The sequence below is a fragment of the Otolemur garnettii genome, unplaced genomic scaffold (assembly GCF_000181295.1).
Source record: "Otolemur garnettii isolate 467f Iridium unplaced genomic scaffold, OtoGar3 scaffold00180, whole genome shotgun sequence".
Lineage (NCBI taxonomy): Eukaryota > Metazoa > Chordata > Mammalia > Primates > Galagidae > Otolemur > Otolemur garnettii.
In genome coordinates this window covers 2,795,510-2,804,558 of record NW_003852575.1, presented here as the reverse complement: position 1 = coordinate 2,804,558, position 9,049 = coordinate 2,795,510, and positions in this window count along the sequence as shown.

Below are 9,049 nucleotides of genomic sequence, written 5' to 3'. Positions count from 1 at the left end.
GTGAAACACCAACATCCACTGATGTTGCCATGGGTGAAAAAAAAAAAAGAATTAAAGTTTCTTGCCTTGGTTTTTCCAGCAAGTTGCCACATGGGCAGGCTGCCTGGCCTTTGGTGTTAACCCCACTCTGGTCACATTCACTCAGCAAATACCTATTGGTCATCTACAATGTGCCTGGTACATTGCTGGGTACTGAAGTAAAGAGGTGCCCAAGACAGATGAAAGCACGTGCATGCGCCAGGAGAGCAGCCCTAGTTCTCACAGGCCACGTGGCTGGGGCCAAGTCTTGAAAATCACGTAAATTGTAGGCATTGGAAAAGTTCCTAGTGAAAGCAGCACTCCACACCAAGTCAGTAAGACCTACATTAAATTCCCAGCATTCTCCCTTTCTGTCTGTGTGGCATGAGCCTGTGATCATTTAGAACTAATCAGAAAGGAAGAAGTAGCTGGGTTGTGGGAGTGAAAAGATGTGAGGAACCATGTAGCTATCATTTCTTCCTTCATATAGTGAAATATAATGACATACACAAATCTTTTTTTTCAGTTTTTTTATTAAATCATAGCTGTGTATATTAATGTAATCATGGGGTACAATGTGCTGGTTTTATATACAATTTGAAATATTTTCATCAAACTGGTTAACATAGCCTTCACAGCATTTTCTTAGTTATTGTGTAAAGACATTTATATTCTACATTTAGTAAACTTCACATGTACCCTTATAAAATGCACTGTAGGTGTGGTCTCACCAATTACCCTCCCTCCACCCATCCTGCCCTTCCCCTCCCCTCCCTCTCCCCTTTCCCCATATTCTTGGGCTATAAGAATATGGGGAAAGAAGAGGATAGGGTAGAAGTTTCATAGTAGGGCTGAGTACATTGGATACTTTTTCATAGTAGGTTTCATAGTAGGGCTGAGTACATTGAGGATACTTTTTCTTCCATTCCTTTTTTTTTTCTTTTTTTTGAGACGGAGCCTCAAGCTATCCCCATGGGTAGAGTGCCATGGCATCATGCTCACAGCAACCTCCAACTCCTGGGCTCAAGCGAGTCTCCTGCCTCAGCCTTCCAAGTAGCTGGGACCACAGGCGCCCGCCACAACACCTGGCCATTTTTTGGTTGTAGCCATCATTGTTGTTTGGTGGGTCCGGGCTGGGGATTCGAACCCGCCACCTTAGGTGTATGTGGCTGGCGCCTTAGCCGCTTGAGCCACAGGTGCTGAGCCTTTTTCTTCCATTCTTGAGATACTTTGCTAGGAATATGTTCCAGCTCCATCCATGGAGGATAGGGTAGAAGTTTCATAGTAGGGCTGAGTACATTGGATACTTTTTCTTCCATTCTTGAGATACTTTGCTAAGAATATGTTCCAGCTCCATCCATGAAATCATAGAAGAGGTGAAGTCTCCCTCTTTCTTTAAGGCTGCATAATATTCCATGGTGTACATATGCCACAATTTATTGATCCATTCATGGGTCAATGGGCACTTGGGCTTCTTACATGACTTCACAATCATGAATTGGGCTGCAATAAATATTCTGGTACATATAACTTTGTTATAATGTGATTTTTGGTCTTCTGGATATATACCTAGTAGAGGAATTGTAGGATCGAATGGCAGGTCTATTTTTAGATCCCTAAGTGTTCTCCAAACATCTTCCATAAGGAACGTATTAGTTTGCATTCCCACCAGCAGTGTAGAAGTGTTCCCTTTTCTCCACATCCACACCAACATCTCTGGTTTGGGGATTTTGTGATGTGGGCTAATCTTACTAGAGTTAGATGATATCTCAAAGTAGTTTTGATTTGCATTTCTCTGATGATTAAGGATGATAAGGATTTTTTCATGTCTGTAAGCCGTGCACCTGTCTTCTTCAGAGAAGTTTCTCTTCAAGTTCTTTGCCTACCCTGAGATAGAATCACTTGTTCTTTTCTTGCTAATACATTTGAGACATACACAAATCTTAAGTGCACAGTGTGAGTGTTTCACATGAATCCCGTGTAGCCACCACCCAGATCAAGATAAGATTTCCAAGCTGGCGAGGTGGCTCATGTCTATAATCCCAGCACTTGGGAGGCAGAGATGGTGAAACGCCTGAGCTCACACATTGGAGACCAGTCGGAGCCAGAGCAAGATCCCATCTCTAAAAATAGCTAGGCGATGTGGAAGGCACCTGTAGTCCCAGCTACTTAGGAGTCTGAGGCAAGAGAATCACTTGAGCACAAGAGTTGGAGGTTGCTGTGAGCTATGCTGCCACAGTACTCTACTGAGGGTGACATAATGAAACTCTGTGTCCAAAAAAAAAAAAAAAGATACAGTTTCCAGCACCCCAGTAAATAGACATTTCAATGTGAAAATGCCAAAAGTCAGATCACACTTCTTTTAGGTTACCACCATCAGCTCCACTCGCTTCAGAGCTGCCTCTTGAGCAGTGGGGATGGGTTTACAGTCTCTCGTTCTATCCTTCTGGTAACCAAGAGCACAGCTTAGAGAATGCCCACTACTTGTGAGTTACAAATAGAGCTGGTGCATCTGGTTTGATCTTCCATGTACTAAGCTAACTGCCCAGGGGTGAAAGAGCAAAATCTATAATCTTGGCCTCCTTTTAATGTACTAGCTAACCAAGCTAGATTTTCTTTATATTAGAAAAGTTACTAAATATTTATCATAAAATTGCTACATGGGCAGTAAAGGTTTGAGGGCTATCACTGCATCATTCATAATAGATAAAAGGTGGAAACAACCCGAATGTCTGTGCACAGATAAATGAATGAACACAACGTGGTCTATCCACACAATAAGGTCAATCAGCCCCCCAAAAGGAATGGAATTCTGAACATGCTGCCACAGGGATGGACCAGAAAACATGCTGAGTGAAAGAAGCCAGACACAGAAGACCACATGCTGCATAATTCTATTTCTGTGAAAATCCAGAACAGAAATCTATACAGACTTTTCTTTGAGCTAGTGATGGGTGTAAGAGGTTAAGAGCTTTTTGAAGTGATAAAAATGGTCTACAATTGACTGTAGTAGTGGTTGCACATACCTGTGAATGTGCTAGAAACCAATGAATTGTATACTGTAAATGGGTAATATATGTGGTATGTGATTTCTATTGTCTAAATGTTTGCCTCCTCTGAAACTCCTGTTGAGGCTCAGCGCCTGTGGCTCAAGCGGCTAAGGCGCCAGCCACATACACCTAAGGTTGCGGGTTCGAATCCCCAGCCTGGGCCCGCCAAACAACAATGATGGCTGCAATCAAAAAAAAAAAAAATGGCCAGGCGTTGTGGTGGGCGCCTGTAGTCCCAGCTACTTGGGAGGCTGAGGCAGGAGACTCACTTGAGCCCAGGAGTTGGAGGTTGCTGTGAGCGTGATGCCATGGCACTGTACCCAGGGGGATAGCTTGAGGCTCCATCTCAAAAAAAAAGAAAAAAGAAAGAAACTCCTGTTGAAACATAATCCTGAAATAAAGTAACAGTTCTAAGAGGTGATTGGGTCATGAAGAATTTGCCATCATGAATAAACGTGTTATCACAGGAGTGGGTTAGCTACCAGAGAAACAGGCTGTTATAAAAGCCAGTTTGGCTCTTAGTGCTCCCCTATACCCCTGTGATGCCGCCTTCCATATTATTACATAGCACAAGGCCCTCACCAGAAGCCATCCAGATGCAGCCACCCGTGCTCGGACTTCCCAGCCCTCAGAACTATAAGCAACAAACTTCTTTTCCTTATAAATTACCCAGTCTTAGTATTCAGTTGTAACAACAGAAAATGGACTAAAACAGTGGTTATATCTAATGGGGGCAATATAAAGTAAATTGAAAGATCATTCATAGTCTTACTACCAAAGATATTCATAATCAACATTCTGAGAAATTCCCTTCTGGTAATTTTCTCTATATAAGATGTTACTGTTTTACTTAATTATGATCAGACAATATGTAGAGTTTTATAGGAATGGTATGATTTCCAATGTATATCACTCAGGATTTATCAATAGTTGCCAATAACAAAAATTACCTAACCTATATGAAGTGGAAAGAGATTTAACAGAAGGACTTTGGTACTTACAAAATAGTTGGAAGGATTGGGTAGAGGCTTTAGGCTGGTTCTCCAGAAATGGATAACACAGAACTGGCTGACCAGGGCAGCTGCTAGCACTGCCACAGCCAACATTAACAGGATTAGGAAGCTGCCCCTGTGATGGTGAGAGCAGCAACATCTTGTGAGCTATGATCCAGGGATCTGAAAACCACTTCTAGAACTGTTGGCTTCAGAACAATGCCATTGGCACCTCTACTAACGCTGCCCCCAACACACACCCCCAAAAAAGTATGCACCGATTGTTCCTACAGAAACCATAAAGGAGCAAAAGAGGAGCTTCTACCTCACTCATTGAATATGTGCATCCAATTGGTCACACTTAACTCATGTTGGGAACCCTAGCTGCAAGGGAGCCTACGAAATGATTGTATATAATAGGAAGGCACTTACCATGTTAGAAACTTAAAAAGAAAAAAAGAAATTTTGAGTCAGGGTCTTACTCTGTCATTCTGGGTAGAATGCCATGGCATCATAGCTCATAGCCTCCTCAAACTCTAAGGCTCAAGCAATCCACCTGCCTCAGCCTCCTGAGTAGCTGGAACTACAGGTGCCTGCCACAACACTTGGCTAGCTTCTTCTATTTTTAGCAGAGACAGGGGCTGCCTCTTGCTCAGGCTGGTCTTGAACTCCTAAGTTCAAGCAATCCACCTGCCTCAGCCTCTCAAAGTGCTAGGATTACAGGCATGAGCCACTGCATCCAGCCTCTTAAAAAATATTTAAATAGCTGTATAACTTTTCATTGAAAAAAAAAACTATACATATATACATATTTCATTAATCACCCTATACGCTTATTTAGGATAGTTTGTTTCCAGAAGATTCTAAAGTTGAATATTATAAATAATATTGTAATGATAATGCCAAAAATCACAGCTATAATTTATTTAATACTTCCTTCTCTCAGGCCGTGTGCTAGGCCTTTTTGTTTTCATTATATTTGTCAATCATTTTTTTATTTTTTTTTAAAGAGCAGCTCATTTTATTTTATTTTATTATTTACTTATTTATTTATTTGGCCAGGGCTGGGTCTGAACCCTCCACTTCCGGCATATGGAGCCAGCGCCCTACCCATTTGAGCCACAGGCGCCACCCTATCAATCATTTTTTAGTTAAAATTCACAAGTCCTTATGAGGTGACCATTATCCCTATCACACAGATAACAAAGCGCAGGGTTAAAGAGAAGTTAAACCTAGATTTGAAACCAAAGCTTGAACCATTACACAAATACTCATGCAAAAAGACTCCCCCCCCCCTTTGGTATTAAAAACTATTTCCATAGAACAAATAGCCAGAAATAGATTTGCATACTGGTTAAAACCTGCAAACATTTCTAAGGCCCTTGATATACATGAGCAGGCCAGATTCTCAGTCAAAGTCTTAGTCAGGCCTGAGGATGCCTTAATGGCAGGAATTCACTTGTGTCACTCAAATGCCTGGCTTGGTGCCTGGCACACTGTGGACACTTGATGAATGTTTCTTGAGTGAGCAAGAGTGTGTGTGCAAGTAAGATTGGGTGAAGATGCTCCAGTCCAAAGAACTGCATTCCTTACTCCATAAAGTACAAGCTGCTTCTACCCCAGGCTAGCTCCAGACTGCACATGAAAATGAGTGCCTGGGACATGCGACCCTCAGGGTGCTTTAGCCACCTTTTCACACCTGGTGAGTTGCCACATCTGCCCATAACTGCCTTGACTGTGAAGAGGAACAAAATGGTCTGGTAAGTCAAAAGCCATCCATCCATACGTAGCTGTGCACTGGGCTGGTGCATCTACTCTTTCAGGTAGGTAAAGGGGAGTGATTTTTAGCAAGTGCAGCTGCTTCCGTTTGGATTACTTTATAAATTAACTGCCCTATTAAATACTGATTCTCAAATATTAACTACTAACAGAGTCCACTAACATATACATATTGTCCCAGGCCACCAATGCCCAGACAAGTTAAGACTGCAAACCCAGACTGCCTTTGGAAGTTGCCTTTCAGGCCACAAACTAACCTTTACAAGGAAGGGGTTTAGGCCAATGTAACTACTGGCTGAAGGGCCTGGTACTGCTAATCTCTTGGGACCTCCATGTACTTCTTTCCCTGCAGAGCAAAGTTTAATACCAGGATGGTTGCTCTTGGGAACTTCACCACTAAGGTGCCAAAAAACAAACAAACAAACAAACAAAAAAAAACAACTGTGGCTTATCAGCCGGCCTGTAACAAGGGTAGTGGGTTTGTTCTTTCAGACTATATTATGTAAGGTTTCCTATAGTCTTCTTCTCCCCTAAAAAACCCCCAAGGTTATTAAAGATATTCCTTTTAGCACTACCTGACCTGCCTCTTGGATTACACTATTCAGGGGCATTTTAAAGAACGGATTTGAATTTGCATTATCACTGCAGAAAATACCTGGAGAAAGCACAGATGTCTTCTAACTCATGTCAGGCAGGCTCTTCTGAAATCTGTGAAGCTGTAGCAGGTCCTCCTGGCACTGTCAGAGGGAGGAAGGCTGGGAGGCAGTATTACCCAACCAGACCATAATGTTTTTATTTATTCCACATGGCCTAAAAAAATGTTTGAACATAACGTGCCACAATTTTTCTGGTGATTTCTATAAATCAGTTTTTAATTATGTTTTTAGAGATACTCCTGAGAAACTTTACCCAAGGTTTGCTTAACAACCATCTCATAAAGTATCTAAAATAAGTAGCTTTGCTTTAGATGGCCAGTACAGAAAACTAACCTCAAAATATGGATTCTTAAATTAGTCATCTTTGCTGACAATGAGTCCCACAATCACACATGCTAAGGGAGGCTGAGAAACTCAGATCATCAAACATAACCAGAAAAGCACATTCACTGTCAAATAATTGTTCAAAAGAATTTTAAACAAATAAAAATTTTGCAATTGCACTTTTCCTTTACTTATAGCTGGAAATTCTCCTTGTGTGTTTAAATTATTGCATTTCTAAAAGTTTTCAGCTTTAATCTCTATAGCTACAGTAGCAAGGGTTTTCAATCCATTGCTCAATCCAGAAATAAAAATGTTTGGACAATGGGCGGGGCCTGTGGCTCAGTGAGTAGGGCGCTGGCCCCAGAACCCCCAGCCAAACTGCAACAACAACAAAACAGCCCGGAGTTGTGGCAGGCGCCTGTAGTCCCAGCTGCTTGGGAGGCTGAGGCAAGAGTATTGCCTAAGCCCAAGAGCTGGAGGTTGCTGTGAGCTGTGATATCACAGCACTCTACCGAGGGCGACAAAGTGAGACTGTCTCTAGAAAAAAAAATGTTTGGTCAAGATATAAGTGTGAATGTCCATTTCTGGGATTTTACACTTAGATAATTCAACTACTGAATCTCAAACAGTCAAGTAGGGTCGACATAACTTGTTCTTGAATAACAGAGGCGTGAAGTTAGCCCTGGAGTTCACACAATCTTTGCAGGTGTACCTCTCCTGGCTTCCGCTTCCCTCCCTTTGTCAGAGTTGACAGCTTCTTCAGAAATGACGGCAGCCGTCAGGTTAAACAGAAATATAAATAAGTCAGCTCTCAGTGGCGTACTCGGTGTGGCTTAAACAGGGAGGTATTTTCTGGTCAATTACCTTAAGCAGACTTCAATAAACAGGAAAATTACTGCATGGCTATTAATGGCGCTGATCTTTTTCCTCCTCTGCCCCTCACTACCCAGGGATTAAAGAAAATTCACACGTGAGTATTCCAGGACTCACAACTTTGTTTAAATCCTTCTAAAGCCCGTCATTTTGGGTGCAGTGTTGAGAGCTCCGAAACCAGTAGCAAAGGGCTACTGACGGCTGCTTAACCAGGGAACTCCAGCGTCCGCCGGTGTCACTGAACTGGCGCTCCTCCCACGTCACCCCCTCTGTGCTTCTCTGTCTTGTATTTGTTCAAAAATTAGATTTCTCCATAAACTGTTCCAGGTATATCTCCTCCGCCCCTCACCCCGACTTCCACATCCCGGTTTCACTATCCCCAGCTCAGGGCCTGGCGAATGGGAAGAACTCTCCAAAATTAAACGGCAAGATTGAAATTAGGCCTCTCGCATCTGCAGGAAGCGGTTTAGCTGTGTCTCACCAGGAGAATGGAACTTGTACCACCCTTGTGAGCCCTGCGCACTCGCACCCTGACTTCCTCTCCCATAGAAAGGATAGCGACGAGAAGGTTCCCCCCAAGTGAAAATCTGTTCCCAGCTGAGGAAGGTGCCCAGGGGACTCACCCCGCCCAGTTCAAGAGCCTCGGAGAGAAAAGCACCGAGAAAAATTCCGCAGTCAAGTTAAATAATGTCTTGGTCTACACTCGCAGGGTGTAAAGATCGAGGGTGCAATTACTAAGATTTTATTTCCGCCCTAAAAAAAAAAAAAAAGGAAGAGGGTGCCGAAGTTGGTACCCAAAATATTCAAAACTGCACAGTTGAAAATCACCCTATAGTTTATCAGCTAATCCATGCTTTTTCCAGGGAAAATATTCTCGAGTGTTTCGTTATACACGAAAACGCGCTCCTCTCCGCCTCCTCCCCGGGGGATCTGCTCCAGCGCCTTGAAGGAATTCTGTAGTTAGGAAGTTAAAAGGGAGAGAGCGACTGCGGAGGGGCGTTGGACCCTCTTCTGCCCCAATCGAGAGTGGAGGGTGGGGGAGAAGTTCAGCCTTCCCCCCAGCAGACTGAAGCGCCGGCGCTAGGATTCCTCACCCGGACTCTGTCTGTCTACGCACGTGCGCTCTGGGAGTGGTTCTGGGGGCTTCTGCGAAGCGGAGAAAAAGAGCCGGCTTCAGATTCCCACCAGACGTAGCCCACCCACGTGCACTGGGTCCCGCTGTCTCCGGCCTTCCTCCCAGGTGTCCCAGCTCTCTCCGCCCCTCTCTTTCCGCATGGAAAGAATTCGTGGAGGCGGAGCGGAGCGGGGCCACTGACCACAGTGGGATGGGACATGGGCAGGAGCGGTCCGCACCGCC